The following is a 20,427-nucleotide window of genomic DNA, read 5'->3' as shown; positions in this document are numbered from 1 at the left end:
CTATGCTTTCGGAGTAAGTTTTAAAACATTCTGCTTAAATGTACCATCTGTGTAAAAATAACATACATGTCACATGCTTACTGTTCTCTTCCTTAAATATGTGATCTACCGACTAAATGCACTAAAGCTAGTATTATTTAAATATCTATTTCTCCATATATGACTTTGTGTATTTACTTATCCAAGCAATAAAGATTTTTCTGCAAAACACAATTCTCAAGGTATGTCCTGCAACCACAGTTAAGGAGAAAGAGCAATACATAGTTCATATCCTTAATAAATAAAGACTATGTCCCATCTCATATGCCTATTTATGAAAAGCAAAATGCAGGAAAACAACAACAAATATTTTACTTCAAAATAACGCAGCCCTCTTCGTGAGTTGCGCTATTCTTCGGATGCGGTAATGCTACGTCAATAGGGTAATGATGGGAAAATGAGGTAATGACCTATTGCGTGACTTATCACATTTAAAAAAACACATTATTGTTACGTTATCTGCTGTTTTTAAGTCGTCTGTTGCAGCGTGCGGTAAGCCCCGTAGCTTGTTGCAGAAGTGTGTTTCAAAACAGCGTTACAATAATTGAAGGTCCTCCCCTGGAAGCCAGACAATGATTGTTTATGTTCATCACTACGGGAGAAATGTCCAAACAGCTGACTTTGTTTTGGTTTTTAACGAGGTGAGACGTCTCGGGTCCCCTCTGGTGTTCCTTTTGGTTCTCCGCTCATGAGGAGGGAAGTGATAGTATCATAACATGCAGAAAACATACATAACAGCTTACAAACAAATGTCTCACATAACCTAATCTGCTTTATTTAAAAACATAAATGCTATGATACTGAAAAAAACATTTCTCATCCTTGTTATATTATTTTTTTATGTTCATTTAAACAGTTTTTCTTCTAATATCCCCAGAATTAAACAGTTAAACTTAATTTTATGTCATGAATGTTCCTGGAAACGATTACCGTTTATGTCAATTAAATATCCCATTTTGCAACCATACTTATTATATTGCACATACGTAGTACATATAAGGAAAGTTGAAACAGCACAGGCGAGTAGTAGTGACATTATTCTGGAGCTGACTATTACAAAAAATACAAAAACATAAACAAACCCCAGATAATTGTGTCTTCATCTAAAGTAAAAATGCTTATTGTGGAGAATATTGCTTTCTTCTGTGGTTCTGCTTTTTTTGCAAAGTTACGTTATGATAAGTGAAAACTGGTGAATTTCCCCTCAGCTCTTCTGGCTGTGAGCGTGCAGTGAGTCATGTGACCACTGCAGGAAGTCCACTAGCTCGTATTAATGAGACGTTCCTCTGTGGAATCAGGACCATTATTGTCTCTGTTCTCTGGACCTGGAAAAAAAAAACTTCTGAGTAACTGATTTTGGTTTTCTTTTAAAGAAAAACAAAGGGTGTGTCTCCTCTGGTCAGTTTACTCTGACTACTGACCGTGTGCAGCAACAAGTAGGGGAGGGGAGCATCATAAACTAGCTTGTTGAAAACGTGTCCAAACAGCTTTATAGTAAACAGGTTTCTGAAATCAATGGTTTCCTCTGCTGTCCCTTGGCTTCTCCTCCAGTAAATATGTGGAGCAAAGGAGGAGCACCGCTCAGCACCGTCTGGTATTCCGCTAAAAGGGTATTAACAGGATTTCTACGCCATCTTGAAATCTGCAATTAATTTTTTTTTTTTTTCGTTTTCATAAACTATTTTCCCTCTTCCTGTTTTCTAAAGCTAATATTAAATAAACACAGCAGAAGATCTTTCTATTGATTTGTATTTATATTGAAAAGTTGCGCTTTATTAAAACTAAATTTTAATATTCCATCCCGTACTTGTCGGTATTTGAGTTGTTGACTGAATGCACGCTCATTCAAAAAATTAAAATTTCCCCAAATTTTTTTATTGGAATATAAGTAAGCAATGTTGGAAAAACTTGCTTTTAATGGATCTGTACTTAGTGTTGGATACTCTAGTCTTTTTCTTTAAGTCCCTACAAGTCCAATAGTTATAGATTTGGAAATGAAGCACATGTATTTATTTCCCAAAGGGTGAAAGTGACCACATTGTTTTCTTTTTCGTGATTCCTGGAATCTCCAGAAAAGATCTGATTACTATTCAAACAGTCAAAGATTATTATTTTGTACTTAAATATGGAGAGTTTTGTAAAAAATCTCCATGATGAAACCCAAACATAGTTGTCAAAATCAGGCCAAATTTGAGCCTCGGTGTAAATATTTGGCCAGATCACCCCTAGTGTCGATTAGATTTGGCCTGCCAGTAGACGGCACATAAATCATAGACACTACAAAACCCAGAATGCTCTGCTCGTGCCACAGATGTGTCTGTGTTTATTTTCACATGTGCTTATAGCATTAAGCTTTGCTCATTCCAGATTCAGAGCTTCAGCAAAACGTTTTTCTGCATGAAAAACACGTTTTGTTGTATCTGGAGAGGAGGAAAAAACTTCCAAGTTTTTTTTTTTTTATGTTGTTCCACTGTAGATTAAAGTTTGACACTCCTAATGTAGTGCTGTACGTCTAGAAAAGCCTGCAGATTTGAAGATGGAAATGAATCTTGTTTTAAACTGTGGGAATAATTCGATGGAAAATGTTGCAAGCTTTGAAAAATTAACCTTTTTAAATTTCTGGTACATGCAGAAAACTGGAACAGGCCTCCCTGCGTGTCATCTGTGTCGCTTTTGTTTCTAATCTTCGTCCACTTTTTTTTAATCCAGTCAACATCCAATCCTCCTCACGCACAGGAACGTGCCATCCAGCGGCTCAAAGCGTCCTGACATGTGAAATGTTTTTGCAATCGTGCACGAATGCGTCTAGGGAGCCACGGTCAGACGACCACGACGCATGAAGGACCAACCGGACGTCACACATGGACGATGGTTTTTATTTGTCAGCGTGCGCCTTTATCAGATTAAGTAAATCAGATTCTGCGTTATGCAGCTGTGACAGATTACAAACAACGGAAGAGGGGAAAATAAATACAGTGGACAAGGAAAGGAGAGGAATGTAGACGGTCACCCGATTGGGGAATATGTCCAAAGGTGGGGGAGGACGGCAGAGATGGTGAAAACTGGACGAGGCAGTGACGGGCGAGAGGTGAGGCAGGGAGGAGGAAGGTAGTAAACAACCACATAGCGGGCAGGCGAGAAGACACAGAGGGGGGTAATGGGCCGACCTGAAACACAAACCTGATAGAGCGAGGACGACAGTGAGGCGGGGGAAAGAAATGTGGATCTGGAGGGATGAGATGCTACCAAACAAAGACGGGCGGCGCAGACGAGATGGACGCTACAACAAAACCAGACGGAGAATAAATGGAGTCTTATTTCATAATAATAAACCTGGCAGGAACACCGCAGGCCTCATTTCTCTCTTTAAGCCCCGCGCCGTAGCTCAGCGCTATTAGTTTTGAAGGTTACCTGGTTGGATTATTGCGTTCTGAGAACAGAACCCGGCTTTTCCGGGGATAAAACAGGAGCACGGATCAATATTCTGATATAAGCAGCGGATTAAATTACTGCAAGAGAAAGGCGGTGGTAGTGGGGACAAAAGCAGCCATTTCTCTTCTCAGGGAGGATTTACCTGCACTTCAAGGAGTCATATTCTGCTTAGATAGTAGAGAAAATAATAATAAATGAATATATATAATGGGTTACTTTATATCCAAAAAAGAAAAATGGACAGATAACCTTCCCATCCATTTTTTCTATCCATCACTTCATCATCCATCAGTTTGTCTGTTTAACCATCCATCCATCCATCCATCCTATTCCATGTGAACAATAAAAATGAGTAAAGATAGTGCTGAGTGGCCTTTTTTTTTTCTTCATCAACCGTCTCACCTCCTGTTAGAAGCGATCAGCAGCATTTTGCCTCGGCCTCCCCATTAGGAGCGGATGTGAGCAGAATTACGTGAATTATTGGTGTAGAAAGTTTGCTTGTTAAACACGTTGCAGTTTGGCACGTTCTGCCAAACTTCCTTTTTATATTTAGATTTAATCACAAATGAGGTTTTGCAGGCTGACAAAATCCTTCCATGAAGTCATCACTTTCAAAATCTGTTTTTTTGGGGGGTTTTCATGTATCTAAAATGACCTTCATAGTCAAATGACCTGCTTTCTTCATAGTAGGTACACCTGGTCTGACGTTCTGTTAACTTTGCTCTCAGACTGCAGGTCTGCAGGTGGTTCCTAGAGTCTCTAAAAGTAGAATGGGAGGCAGATCCTTTAGCTATCAGGCTCCTCTCCTGTGGAACCAAGTCCCAGTTTTGGTCCGTGAGGCAGACACCCTGTCTACTTTTAAGACTAGGCTTAAAACTTTTCTTTTTGACAAAAATTATAACTAGTGACTCATGTTACTCTCAGCTACCTTTATAGTTTTACTGCTATAGGCTTAGGCTACTGGAGCATATCAGGATCTAATTTTCTCACTCTATAGAGTTCTACTGTTCTTCAATTATGCATTATGTGTTGTCATTTCTGCTTTAACTTTCTGTTCTCTCTCTTTTCTCTTCATAGTAGGTACACCTGGTCTGGCGTTCTGTTAACTGTGACATCATCCAGAGAAGACGGCTTACCTGCTACTACCATCTAATGTAGAACAGATTACTAGATCAATGTGTGCTTCTGTGCTTTTTGTCTCTTTTGTTGTGTCTCTGCTCTGTCAGTGAGTCGAGGCAGATGACCGTTTATACTGAGCCTGGTTCTAGTTCTGCCAGAGGTTTTCCTCCCTGTTAAAGGGGAGTTTTTCTTTCCGCCGTCGCTTCATGCTTGCTCAGTATGAGGGATTGCAGCAAAGCCATGTACAATGCAGACGACTCTCCCTGTAGCTCTACGCTTCTCCAGGAGTGAATGCTGCTTGGAGAGACTTTGATGCAATCAACTGGTTCCCTTATATAGGACATTTTGACCAATCTGTATAATATGATTGAACTTGATTTTGTAAAGTGCCTCAAGATGACATGTTTCATGAATTGGCGCTATATAAAGAAAATTGAATTCAATTGAACCTGAAACATGGATGGACATCGAGTTCAATCACGGTTGCGGGTTGACAAAGAGAACACGTCTGAAAACATGCAACCATCACAATCCTTTCGTTGAAAAGGAGCCATCTGCGGAGAACGTTGCTTCGACAGCACAGCTTTCTATATCATCTACTAATTTACCATCTGGCCCCACCAGATCCCGACTTGATCCGTTTCGACTGACCATCTGCTCTGACACATGCAGAAAGCACACAACTGAAGGCTGATAGATACTGACCCAGCATTCGTCTTTGCCTGAAGATGAAATGGTTGAATCGAACAGAAGATCCTTCCACCCATGCGGCTTTGACGAAGCTGTCAACCTTGCCTACAGAACCAGGATTCGCAGCTTGAGGTGAGGAACTTTCTCTTTGGCCTTCTGAGAACAGCATGAGTGTTGCCCACTCCCATCACCTAAATAGAGCACATCTATGTTTGGAGAGAATCTGCCTAATTGTAGAATGACCACACCACAAACTGAGGAGAACTTTATATGACCTTAAATAGAAGCATTATTACCCAGAAGCTCCATCAGGGCGTAAACTTCCTCTTCCTCATCGGCAAAGCACTCTGGGAAATGTACTTTTAAAGGCAGTTGAGGAGGCTAATCCTCTCACAGAGGAAAACAACTCCCTTGTAGACGTCCATCGTTAATTTAATTTTCACCGTCGTCTGGTGAGATGCTTCTGGCAGCTACAGCTAACAGAGCCTTGCTTGTTCTGATGAGAACTGAGTGATCCACACGGTTCCTGAGATGGCTGGAGATGTTTGCTGCAGCTGAGCTCTTTAACAGGTAAGAGTGACCGCAGAATGATGTTTGAGTTCACAGACTTTAACTTCTATCCTGTCTCATATAAAAGGTCCATCATCCAACCATCATCCATCCATCAACTATCCATCCATCCATCCATAACATATCCATCCATCCATCCATCCATCATTCATCCATAAAATATCTATCCTTTCAATCATCCATCCATCCATCCATCCATCCATCATCCATCCATAAAATATCCATCCAACCATCATCCATCCATCATCCATCCATAAAATATCCATCCAACCATCATCCATCCATCCATCTATCAACTATCTATCCATTCATCATCCATCCATCATCATCTATCCATAAAATATCCATCCATCATCATCCATCCATAAAAGATCAATCCATCCATCATCCATCCATAAAATATCCATCCATCCATCATCCATCTATCAACTATCTATCCGTTCATCATCCATCCATCATCATCCATCCATAAAATATCAATCCATCCATCATCCATCCATAAAATATCCATCCAACCATCATCCATCCATCCATCTATCAAGTATCCATCCATAAAATATCCATCCAACCATCATCCATCTATCCATCCAACCATCATCCATCTATCCATCCATCCATCATCCATCCATAAAATATCCATCCAACCATCAGCCATCCATCTATCAAATATCCATCCATAAAAGGTCCATCCATCCATCCATCTATCAACTATCTATCCATCCATCCATCCATCTATCAACTATCTATCCATTCATCATCCATCCATCAATTATCCATCCATCATCCATCCATAAAATATCCATCCAACCATCATCCATCCATCCATCCATCCATCTATCAACTATCTATCCATTCATCATCCATCCATCAATTATCCATCCATCATCATCTATCCATAAAATATCCATCCATCCATCCATGCATGCATTCATCCATCATCCATCCATAAAATATCCATCCAACCATCATCCATCCATCTATCAAATATCCATCCATAAAAGGTCCATCCATCCATCCATCATCCATCCATAAAATATCCATCCATCCATTTATCCATTCTTCCATCCATCTGTCCTCCAATGCATCCATCCAACCATCACCCATCCATCCAGCCATCGTCTATCCATCCATCAACTACCCATCCTTCTATCACCCATCAATCAATTATCCATCCAGCCATCCATCCATCCCATCCATACATAAAATATCCATCCATCATTCCATCCATCCATCCATCCAGTCTTCCATCCAGTCTTCCATCCAGTCTTCCATCCATTTATCCATTCTTCCAATCCGTCTGTCTGCCAATCCATCCATCCATCCATCCATCCATCTATCTATCTATGCATCATTCCATCCATCCCTCCATCCAACAACTATCCATCAATCCATGGATCCAGTCTTCCATCCATATGACCACAAATCCATCCATCCATCCATCCATCCATCCATCCATCCATCCATCCATCCATCCATTCATGAGGTGATACATCTGTCTGTATTTCTCTCCAGTCACCCTGTTTTTACTGATTCTCTGCTTAAACCTCGATAAAAATATCTGCCTAAAATTAAAAGTGAGTTTTTGTATTTAGACCTTAAAAACAGACATTAAAAGGACTGAGGCCTTTGTAAATCTGAGTCTGGTGAAGTAAAGGGGTTTGACATGAGAGATGTGGCTCTTGTAAGAAGTCCAGAAGAGATTTTAACGGAACCGTTCAAACATGGAAACCCACTGCAGTCCATGTTGAGCAACAGCTGCAGCCAGAACTGCAGAAAAAGAGAGAGGAGAGAGCAGGAGCATGGGGAGGATGGACTGAGACAAACAGGCAGGCATGACTGGAAGGTTAAATTAAAGACTCAAAGGGTGGAGACATAGGAAGAGAGAAATAACAGGGCCTCAAATGGGAGGAGAGGAGTTAGGAGAGTCAAACCATAAACCTGCTGCTGAAATTAAAAGTGGCTCGTCTGCTTAACAACCCCTTGATTTGGGGCGTTCTTCCTTTAAAACAGCACACACCACCATCTTCAACTGTGCACTTCACATGAAGCCTACTGGAGCGTGTCCAATCCCCGAAGCTTCAATCCCCTCCCAGGAGAAGCCATAACTGTTAATAAAACAGAATCTACAGCCACCATTCTCAGGAGGTCACCAAGCGTGGCTTTTCCACAGCTCCCTGAGCTGAATTAAAAAAAAAAAAAAAGAAGGGCTGCACAGTACTTTGACTGAAACGGAAGAGGCATTCGGTCTGTTTAATTTATTTAGCATAAAAGTTTAGATTCTGTAGGAGAGATTCAGTAACAAGCTGTTTTCAAGGCTTTTATTTACCACTTGAGTCAGCGCGATGGGACTGGAGGACTAATTAGATTTCTGCAAAGTGCGGTTCATGCATTAACGCCACCACAGATCTGCCTTCCAGTGTTGGACTCACTTTGGGCGCTCAAGGGCCTTTAAAGGTCACTGAATTCTTCATCCGGGCACCATTTTCACAGTTGGCTGCGCAAGTTATTGTTCACTTTTTATTGCGACGTGCTTCCCATTAACGGTTTCAAAAGAGCAGATTGCACAGGATCTGGCCCGAGAGTGGTTGAGAAATAGAAAAACGGCAACAGGGTGGATATTTCTGTCCATTTTTTGAAATCCATCGTTTTGTTGCTGTCAAGAATCGAGGCTTCCCCTGAAATGTAAATTTGAGGCAATAGCAACAATTTCCAAAAACAAAAGCAATACCTCCGGGGCAGCGTGCTCTGAATTGATGCGAAAACATCACACACCCTGTCTGCCACACACGCTGCTGTCAGCGGCGAATGTGTGTGTGTCATACGCTCGCTGTGGTAAAACCGTGGCGCTTCCACTCCACTATCTTGTTTTCTATTCTTAGCAGCAGAAAGGAGAACCTTCCTGCATATCAATGACCCCCCCGCTCATCTTTAAACATCATCTGGTGGGATGGCAGCGATGACAGCGCCCGTCGAGTGTGTCTGCGTCTGTGTGGAGATTCATTCATCTGTTTTCAGTGGATCTGGGCTCACTTCTGTGGGTCTGTGTGTATGTGTGGGCTTTTTCTATCACTGTGTGCAAGCTGAGATTGGTTATTTCAATCAAGCCGCCAAAGACTCAAACTCAATGATGATACTCCAAGGGCGGCTGGCTGCTAATCTTTCAATGTCCACAAAGTTAACCTGGTCGAGGAGTCAAATCATGTGCATTTTGGTTTCTACTTCTGCCCCTCCCCTCCATCACTGGTAACGAGCAAGCCAAGAAGAAATCCCCTGCTGCTGCATCTCTGCTTGTTGTCATCGTGTAGGCTGAAAATAGCGCTGGTACAAACCACAGCAACCACACCAAACTGGACTCTCAGGTTGACAGCAGAGTGAGATGGCGGACTAAACTTGAGCCCCTCAAGGTAAATCTGACTTTATCTATCATGGACAGTATGTCTGGGGGGATCTAAGAAGAAAAACAAAAAACTCCCCAGTCTATTGTTGTTCTCCAGTGGAAAATCCAAAAAGAATGTCCTGAGAAAGGCATGAAGTAGATCTGTATGCAGATTAAGGCGCTGGCTCGTGACCATGGCTATACACCGGCGGCGCAGCATCATCGAACCAACAGAGAGGTGAAGACACAAAGGCATCCAATTTCAGTCCCCCTGTACAAGCACTTTGCATTGTCCCTGTACTGAATTGTGCTATATAAATAAATTTGCCTTGCCTTGCCTTACAAGGCTGCAGATCCTCTGGGACACCGGGACCAGAGACCTACAACAGCCCAGGAGAGGCCGTCGGTGGATCCAGCGGGGCAGCACTACACCGTATGCTGAAAGGCACTTCACCACAGTGTTGCCAACTCCTCAGTAAGGAAAGTAGCTATTGGCTGTGCTAAAAGTCGCTGAATGACGTCATCGCCTAATTTGCATAATCTGCCACATGATGTGATGTGCATATTACTGACGCTGTGGGAGAAATAACGTCGTTAGAGACAAAAAGTGAGTAAAAACACTCAGAATATATATATAGAGCTACTTTTTTCTGTCCATTAATGTTTATTTATTGTTATTATTTTTTTATTTTTTTTTTTATTAATGTTTATTTTATTGCAATACTAACCCTCCTCCTTTACCCGGGTTTGAGACCGGCAAAATGAACCATAAAGAGACACTATGGCGGAGTTACAAAAAAAAAATTCAACTTTTTTTAACGTTTTCTTTTTTCCCTCGTGGTCCACCAAGGAGCCTACAAATCACGGTAAAACACGCACATGTGGCTGTGTGAATCAAATGCCGTTATTTATTTAGGATAAAATATTTCAAATTCAGTTACTTATGATCAACCTGCGCCGTCAATCCCGGCGCATGCGCGCTTCATTTGCAGTCTGGACGCTGAGGGTAAACATGCTGTGGCTCTGAATTTCGCCTTATTCTAGTTATTGCATTTCATCCTCAATAGTTGAAAGATCAACTTTTGGGACGTTATCTGCTTTGAACTGCAATGAGTGAAACTCAAGGTATCCCTAAACTCTTAGCTCTATATATATAGAACCTCTGGCCCAGGCAGATTGACAAGGCTAGAGGCTAAAGAGGATTCAAATAGGGGAAAATTAGCACAAAATTACACTATTTGCTGATGACGTCATGTTACATCTTCAGTCTTTGATATCTTCACTTCCCTGACTTTTGGTGCCATTGAAATAGTTTAACTTTTACTCAGACTTAATATTACTAAGACTCAGAAAATCCACTTTAATTACACCAGTAGAAGAAAAAGTAGAAAATAGAAGAAATCTCTCCCAGATTCATTCCATGCCACAACAATTTATGTCATGGGACAAAATAGTGTCAGGGTTTATATGGGGAGCTAAGAGGCCCAGAATATGCTTTTCCATGCTCCGGTTGCCAAAAGAAAAAGGTGGACATGCTCTCCCAAATTTAAAACTGTATTTTCAAACCTCACAACTTAGACTCCTGTGTGGTTGGTGTGATGATAAATACGCAGTCCAGTGGAAAGATCTGTAGGCCTATATCCCTGACTATAAAATTCAAGCGTTCAAACATTGAGTGTACGGACAATAAATGATGATCTGGGTTTGACTCAGAGTTTAGGATGTCATCAGCAGGCCGAGTTGGTACATTTGTCTTCAAGGCCAACCAATGACATTTATATAACAAGTAATAAGAGTACTGTGAATACCTAGCACTTTGTCATGTATTGGTTTGTCTGATCATGGTCCATTGTTTCTTCCTCACACTCCTCTGTTTCTTTGGGGTTGTTTTTTTTTATTTATTTTTTTACTTCAATGTTAGTCTTTAACGATAAAATATAAAATCGAAGTTAGAGAACAAGAACCATGCCAAACCACCAACTGCTAAAACCACCGGGGGAAGTAACTTTAAGGAAGCTTTAAATAATCCCCAAACATGAGAACGACTGGCTGAGAGAGCGGGGCGACAGTGGGGGGGAGGAAGTAAGGGGAGGACACAAGGAGGAAGGAGGGACATCTGTCATGAGTGTGTTGTAGTTGTACAGGTATTTTTGATATGATTAGAGACTTTCAAAGAAACATTTTAAGGTCCTTTTTTGGGCTTACTTCAGGGTTTCTGTGCAGTCTGAAGGGAATGAAATATTTACCAGGTCAGGGGAAAAGAAAATTAGACTGAAACCCAAGAGAGTCGTTTTCAAGACGTATCTCAATGTCAGTGATCCATCCATCTGTCAATCTATCCATCCATCCTTTATCCACCCATTTATTCCATCCAACCAAAAAAATCATCCATCCATCCGTGGTCATCCGTCCAGCCATTGTTCCATCCATCTGTCCATACGTGGTCATCCATCTATCCATTCATTCACACACCCACCCATCTATCCATCCATACAGCCATCATCCATCCATCCATACATACATACATCCAATCATCATCCTTCCATCCAGTCATGAACCATCCATCTATCCAGCCATCCAACTGTCATCTATCCATCCATCCATCCATCCATCCATCCATCCATCCATCCATCCATCCATCCATCCATTCATCCACACACCCACCCATTCATCCATCCATCCATACAGCTATCATCCATCCATCCATCCAGTCAACATCTATCCATCTATCCATCCGGCCAGCCATCATCCATCCATCCATGGTCATCTATCCATACATCAATTCAATGGTCATACATCCAATCGTCATCCTTCCATCCAATCATGAACCATCCATCTATCCAGCCATCCAACCGTCATCTATTCATCCATCCATCCATCAGTGGTCATCCATCTATCCATTCATCCACACACCTACCCATTCATCCATCCATCCATACAGCCATCATCCTTCCATCCAGTCAACATCTATCCATCTATCCATCCGGCCAGCCATCATCCATCCATCCATGGTCATCCATCCATACATCAATTCAATGGTCATCCATACATCCATACATCCAATTATCATCCTTCCATCCAGTCATGAACCATCCATCTATCCAGCCATACAACCGTCATCTATTCATCCATCCATCCATCCATCCATCCATCAGTGGTCATCCATCTATCCATTCATCCACACACCCACCCATTCATCCATCCATCCATACAGCCATCATCCATCCATCCATGGTCATACATCCATACATCCAATCATCATCCTTCCATCCAATCATGAACCAACATCCATCCAGCCATCCAACAGTCATCTATTCATCCATCCATCCATCTGTCCATCCATGGTTCCATCTATTAATTCATCCATCTGTTCTTCCATGCATCAATTTTTTAACATTTACAGAAAATTAATGAGAACTCAGAAAAATTTAATCTGAAACTTGGCAATTTGACAATAAAGAAATGGAAAGCTGATATTTACACAGCAGCGATACCAGTGAGTGTTTATATCCAGTTTTACAAGAGTTTATTGGCTCAGAATAAGCTGCCGGTGATTTGTTCAGAGCAAGAACTAAACAAACTACTGGACATAACATTGAGCGCTTCAGTCCACTAATTTGGTTTATTGTGGACTCCTTTCTCTTCGAAGATCAACACAATCTGGTGGCCAAATCCTATAAATCACACTTTTTTTGGCCATTAATTGGATGAACGAAACACTGAAGTGATGCTTTAGGATCGACTGGAAAATGAGAGGAATTAAATACTTCAGGTGACCGAGACAACCTGCTTAGCCCCATGAGAGATATAAGGGTGTTAAAAGGTTAGCACTTCTCATCTTTATGGAGTGTTTCAGCGCAGAGATAGATATATACATGTTTTTTAGGGTCTCTTTAAGGTTTCTTTAAGGGTGGATGAGGTAACAATATATTGACAAACGTCTTTAACGTTTCAGCTACAGTGTGTTCAACACTTTCCACTGCTTTATTAGGCTTTTAAAAGCTTAATCTTTTGAATAGGTTGCAGAGTTGTGGCAAAGGGTCCTGATAGGAGATCAATAAAGGGATGATAGCAGGAAAGTCTGACTATATAACTTCTAATTTCACAGCAAAATATATAAAATCCCTGAATTGATAAAGTTTGCAGTTTAATAGTTGTGGCTGGAAAGCATTAACTCCAGCCCCTTCTATAATTATGTGTCCCTATGTAATATAACCCGGTTAAGGTGGCGGTACCTAATAGCAGCTTTTCTTTTCTATGGATATCAACCCGGCATAAGTACATAAAAGCAAAACTACTTTTTGTTACATGAATGTATAATCTTATTAGATCCAGGTATATGTATTCATAAGCCATAGTTTAGCAGTTAATCAGCCTGCAGCCTCAATAACAGAGTTATGCTTATTTGGAAATGATTATTTTAGTTATCCTCACATAATGGCAGAGATAGAGGATTTTGTGTATTTTTAATACAGGCACTTTTTAGACACCCAATGCATTTAATGGTTGTGTAGCTTACCGGAACGCTTTAAATGAAGGAGGGAAGTTTAATGAACCCTCTAAGGATAGGAACGGGGGGAAAAAAGGTGGTTTTAGCGGTGTGCATCAGAGCTCTACAGTGCCTCACCATCTTAAACAAAACGGGGGTCCATCTTTACACGGACTATGAGAAACAAGGCAACTGGCCACTGCAGTGTTGAATAAGGGAACTCAAATCAATATGTTGTGCTGTTATCAAATGGCTTCTGGTTGCTTTGTGATTGAGCACAAACCGAGAACGTAAAGCCAGGTTCAGGATTCACGGTCGGCTCAGCAGCCTGACGTTATCTGTGCCTGTGTGAACTCTGCAGACCAGCGTCATCAAGCGCGATGCTAAAACTTTACGATTAACACAAGAACAATCAGCAGAAGATGGAGGAAGAGGATGCAAAATATAGGCACGTAAAAAAGCAATCCCTCGTTCTACTGGATTTAGCAGGAAAGCAGCTGCTTTACCTGGAGCAGCTGATTGACTGCTCATCAGCAGGTATCACCACTTATGTAAAGAAGATTTGGGGAAATACAAAGTTATCCTCATCAAACCATGTCCCTATATTTCATGTGATTTTTTTTTTTTATTAAACCCAAAAAAAATTGCATAGCTTCATAGTTTTGATGCAATCAGTGAACAGGAAGAAGAAAAAAAAATCACGTTTTTAAGTGTTTGCTGATTACCAATTTCAGCTGATCATTTGGCCAATTTGAATCTCTGGCTAAGTGATTGGTGGATTTTTAGCAACGACCTTAGAGAAGCATTTGTTTCTTCCCATAAATTTGATACTAGTTTTGAGGATTATTTTCAAATTATTTGTAAAAAGAAAATATTCACATGTGGAAAACGTTCAACATGGTCTAATTCTTTTCAGTAGAGTGCCCATCCTGGTAAAACCTAACCGTACAATGGTGAGAAATAGCAAAACCGAGCTCTACAGGCCTTATTAGGGCATGGAATGACATGAGTTAATCAGATGTTTGAAAATAATTTGCAAATGGTCACAAGGAAAAACCTCTTTGCTCTAAAACAACAGCAGCAGCATAACTTTGTTTGCAACAGAGCAGAGCAGCACAAGCACCTAATTTCAAACACAGAGGTGGACGGGTGATAAATTGGGTTTGTTCTCCAAGGCAGGATCTGACCACCTTGTTGGCCTTAAGGTCGACCATGAACTCAGACTCAGACTTACTTTAATGATCCCAGGGGGAAATTACTTTTGCTACATGCTCCAGAATACACACACTGTTATATATATATATATATATATATATATATATATATATATATATATATATATATATATATATATATATATATATATATATATATATATATATATAGATATATATATATATATAGATATATATATATATATATATATATAGATATATAGATAGATAGATAGATAGATATAGATATATAGATATATATATATATAGATATATATAGATATAGATATATATAGATATATATAGATATATATATATATAGATAGATAGATAGATATATATAGATAGATAGATATATAGATATAGATATAGATATATATATATATAGATAGATATAGATATATGATAGATATACAACATTCCACACAAGGTATTACCATGTCACAATAGTCACCATCACTTCACCTTGGGAATCCCAGTGAAGTGATGGTGACTTGTGCAAAGAACAGTGCAGAGAATGCATAAAAGTTTTCTTGAGTCAAAAGTGAGGCACTGACAGCTGGACCTTGGCCCATACTGGATCATCAACAGTAGAAGAAAATTTCAAAACACAACAGCAAATCTATAATGTAAGGACTGACAAATGGAAAGAGGCAAGTTGTTACAATAATGTAGTCAAAGTCCAGACCTCATCATCCTCTGTCGGGACCTTAAGAGAGCCACCTAGGAATGAATACCAGTAAACCTCCATGAACTGAAGCAACGATGGCCACTGATGGTCTCCTAATGCTCCCTTTGGTTGCTCTTCACTAACACTGGAGGTTTTTTTTTTTAATAAAGAGTGGAAAACATCCAGAGATTGCTTTTTTTATATCCTGTACCTCAACTCTTTAAATAATATTGGTAATAAACCTTTGCGCTGTAGCAGCAGAGCGATGCGGACAACGCGGTCTGACCGACCAAACCTGACAAGCCTGTTCCCCACTATCATCTTCACCTGTTTGCTCCTAAATGTTTGCATTCCTTTTTTTTATTGCGTGGCAACTTCCCTCCACGCTTACTCTTTTCTCATGAGTACTTTTGGGCATTCCGTACACAAGCCTCTTTTGCACAATACTTTACAGCACCATCGTCTTCCACAGCTAAGCATTCCTCCGCCCCACCACTCCAAGCACACACTGTCGCACAGAGGAGAGAGAGAGCAGGATTACAGCCAGGTCTTTCCTGTCGCTCTCAGCAGACACGTCCCCTCGGTGACTAGCAGCAACCGTTTGGCCGGAGCCAGCGAAAAACACATAACCAGATTATCATGGACTAGAATAGCGGGGCCGGGTTGTGGGTTACCGTCTTCTGCGGCAGGGAAGCCGGTGTGTTGTTGGGAGGACTTAATGGATTAGCTCAGGATACAGTCGCAAGGCAAAGAGAGTGCAAACAAGCGGGGAAAGCGGAAGATACGTCTTGTGTTTATTATCGGCACAGTGGCAGACTCTGTGAGGTGTCAATCATGTACAAAACATACGCGGTAAAATGCAGAGGGGCAACTATGTGACAGCCAGGACATGTATTAATATTGATATTCCTGGGACAGGAAACAAAATATGAGGTTTGGCTTTTCTCTATGATTCTGCACCCAGTGGACCTAGAAATAACAGAGACTATCAATAAAAATGTATAAATTCACAGCCTATTCTGAAACCCTGTAGGTGCAGATATTATCCACCTTAGCGGTTGTGGTCAGTAAAATCCTGTGGATAAGAACCCCACGCTGGAGCGGATTAAAGCAAAAGCTTATTGCAGCTGATAAAGGCTATTATTATTCTAAATATGCAGCTTCGTCTGTAGCCCACATTTCCCAGGACAGATTGGGTTCCTGAATTATTAAATTGGTGACATATTTTGGGGGGTTAATAATTCATCGTAGTTGGAAAAAGTTCCTATCATCATCATCATCATGCATAAAGAAGAATGACCACAAGATAAACTGACATCATCCAAATTTCCATTATCATCCCCTCTTGGCTGAACAATCACTCATGATTCATCACCATAAAATGGCCAAGCGTTGGGAAAATGTGTCCACATTGTCAGTTCTTGTCATCATAATCACCCTAAGCATGTGCGTATCCAACTAGCTGTGACAATGTTACCGCAGAAATACCGCAATACCTTTAGCTGTGATTTTCATGACAGGAAATACTTTACAAACACCTGAATCTCCTCTTCTCAAAAGCAAAAGAGCCCTGTTTCCACTACTACCTACTTGGTTCATTAGTCACAGGTACTTGGTACGAGCTCCTTTCTTTTAGGGAAAAGAATGGACCGTCACACCAAAACCATTGTTAAATGTACAAACACAACCAACCTGAAGCTCAGAATGCATTTTAAAGTCACGTTTTACTGAAAAATCTTCGTCTTTTAAGCGGTGTTGAGCTGTTAAACCAATAATGAAACATTAAACAAGTCTAGGTTCAAATTCTTCGTTGTTCGTTGAGCCCCTACTGTTATAACGATGACAATAACGCTGTTCTGCGCCATGTTTTGTGCATATAAACAGCACTGACTCAGACACCCTGTCTAAAGATCACTGAGAAGTAGTACCTGTATGACAAACTAAATGTTACATAAATGAGAGAGAACTGCCAAAAAATTTAAAATATGAAGCTTTACTCAATGCTACTATGAGTAGAAGCCATCTTAAATGCGGAAGTAGGGTATGGTCCTGTTTCGTAATTCCAACGGACTAGGTGGGAATTTCCAACTTCCAGGGACAATCCCTGTGCTTGGTGGCCAATGAGAAAACTCAGAGGGAGCTAGATGGTGGTCTGCAAATCACATCACATCGCATTACTGATGACCCCACCCACATGAACATAGTTCTCCATTGTGAAATAAAATTAGTAAACCCCCTACCCTAACCCTAAGCCTGGCCACTATACGAGAGAAAATGTTTTATGTGGTAGACCAACACAATGGACAGACATAAATGGATTGGTTTCAGCCTTTTTTAATGAAGAACGTCTGAAAGCAGTGGTATTTATCTATCTTTACTCTCTTTACTCTGATGCCCACCTGTGTGTAATTTAGTCTCAGTATAAATCCAGCTGTTCTCTGAAGGCCTCAGAGGTTTGTTAGAGAACATTAGAGAACAAACAGCATCATGACGACTGAGGAAGACAGCAGTGAGGGAGAAAAATGTGGAGAAGTTTAAATCAGAGCCAGGTTCTAAAACAATTTCACATGCTTTTAACACCTCACAGATCTTTGTCCAATCCATCATCTTATAATGTAAGACTATTGCACGACTCACCTATCAAACCCACCTAGATATGACTGGTAACATAAATCGACAGCCTGGGCAAGGAGAGCATTAATCAGAGCCAAGACGCCCTTGGAGGAGCTGTGAAGGTCCACAGCTCAGGTGGGATCATCATCGGTCTATAGGACAACCATCACTTCTGCACTCAAGAAATCTGGCCTTTATGGCCATCGTGAATAGAAAACTATAGTATATCATGTTCAAAGTTTGTTTAAAAAAAATTAGGGAACACAGCCAGTATGTGGAAGACATTGTCTGGTCTAAGTGTAAAACGCTATTTATAGAGTTAACCCTGCAAATGCTCCTAAACACATCATCGCTGCAATAAAACATGGCGGTGGCACAATCATGCTGTGGGGAAGCGTTTCTTGGTCAGGGACGGGGAGGAAAGAGTTTATGGGCGTAACTAAATACAGGTCTTTTACGTACAAGTGGAGAAGGGGCTCACATGCTTTCAAGAAAAAAGCTAATTTGGATGTTTGTAAATATTTCCTGGAGTTAATCTGTTAGAAGCTGAAAAAGACTTGAAACTAAGGCTGAGATTCACCTTCCAGCAGGACGACAAGCATACAGACACAGCTACAGTGAAATTACATAGATCATAGCATATTCACATGCAAGAATGGCCTAGTCAAAGTCCAGATCTTAACCTTATCAAGAATCTGTGGCAATGCTTGAACATCAATGCTCACTGATGTTTTCCATCCAATCTTACTGATCTTTAGCTGTTTTGCTAAATAGTCTCCATTACAAGACAAACAACGCTGGAGTATACATAACCTAACAGACTTCAGCTGTACCTGCTGCTAAAGGGGATCACACGAAGCACTTACTGAACACTGCACACACACACACATATATATATATATATATATATATATATATATATATATATATATATATATATATATATATACACACACACAAATAGTTGCCTGTGCAGAGAGAGAATTTTATTTACCATTCCCAATTCCTTAATTCACAGTACCACTAACAATACCAATTCAATACAAATTCATTGAAGATTGTGGCTTTGACGTCACAAATTGTAAAGACACTCTAGGGGTGTGAATAGTTTTTTCTTTATAACACCAAAGAACGCTAAAATACCACAAAGCAACAAAACAACCTGCTCTTATTCGCAGATTTCAGGCTCCTTCTCCTGTCCAGGAGCCGTCTGCGCTCACCGCTCCTGACCCCAGCGCCTCCATCCCTCCCTCCCCGTCACCTCGGTGTAGTAAGCGGCCACAGCACGGACCTCTCCGGGTTACCTCGGCTCCCCGCCGGGACTCCCTGGCACGGTGCGCGTTCAAAACGGGAGATCGCCTTACGCGCGATAGCTTGTTGTCTCCAAAAACAAGGCGCACCGGGTCTAGCGCCTAATTGGGGAGCGGGGGGGGGGGGGGGGGGGGGGGGGGGGTTAATGAAGGCGCCCCCCGTGAACAAGGCAGGGCTCTGCGTTGCCGCATGCACACCTGACGGGGAAACACGCGAGGCATGTTGGACACCTTCTAGCGGGCACTTCCTTCTGCCAGTGCGCTCTTCTTCCTTGTTTACGCGTCCGCATGTAAAACACCTCCCGCTATGCACACTTTTCTTTTCTTTTTCTTTTTTTTTTTTACGCGCTGATTGCCGCAGCAATCTCTCATAAAGACGCACACAAACACCGAGACTGACCAAAGATTCGTCAAATAGTCTAGAGAGAGAAAGGCGCGCGTCGTTTGCGTTTGCTCACCGGTTCCGTGTTAGCAGGATGAGCCCAGGTCGGGTTCCGTTCATTGATTCACCGAGTGGCTCCTCTCACTGTGTTCATCCTCTCCTTCATTCAGCAGCTGAATAAACATCTCTCCTCCTCTGAAGCCTCGGCACAGCTCAAACGCCCTCCCTACCTCCCTCCTTCTCTTCCTCCCTCTCTCCCCTGCTCTCAGAAAAGCAGCATCGCTCTTCTTTATCTGTCTCTCTGCGGAACAACAAGGCGACTGACGCTGGAAAACAGAAAGGACGGCGCCGGTGTGAGCGGGGCTAAGGCTAATCAGCGGGTCTTTTCTCCGCGTAGCCGCCGAATGAAAGTGGAACCAGCTCTTAAAAAGGAGAAGAGAAGCTGTGCGGCACCGAAAGCAGAGATGCCGGAGGTGTTTATTCACGCGTAATAAGCAAAAACACACACACACAAATGTTTCCT

General features: G+C 41.3%; 1 protein-coding gene across 2 annotated transcripts in view; it reads right to left on the bottom strand.

The window, feature by feature from the left end:
• The window catches only part of LOC105926440 (sodium/calcium exchanger 1), a 138,689-nt gene extending 118,567 nt beyond the window's left edge, over window positions 1–20,122 (bottom strand). The window contains exon 1 of one of the 2 annotated variants that reach the window (XM_012862755.3): window positions 19,981–20,122. The gene's annotated coding sequence lies outside the window, so the exon portion shown is untranslated. The remainder of the gene's footprint in view (window positions 1–19,980) is intronic. The other variant, XM_012862766.3, reaches the window with a different exon arrangement.
• Between the last annotated feature and the right edge of the window lie 305 nt (window positions 20,123–20,427).

Source organism: Fundulus heteroclitus, chromosome 14 (assembly GCF_011125445.2).
Source record: "Fundulus heteroclitus isolate FHET01 chromosome 14, MU-UCD_Fhet_4.1, whole genome shotgun sequence".
Taxonomy (NCBI): Eukaryota; Metazoa; Chordata; class Actinopteri; order Cyprinodontiformes; family Fundulidae; genus Fundulus; species Fundulus heteroclitus.
The sequence above is the reverse complement of the archived record's forward strand: the minus strand, read 5'-3'. Positions and strand labels throughout refer to the sequence as shown.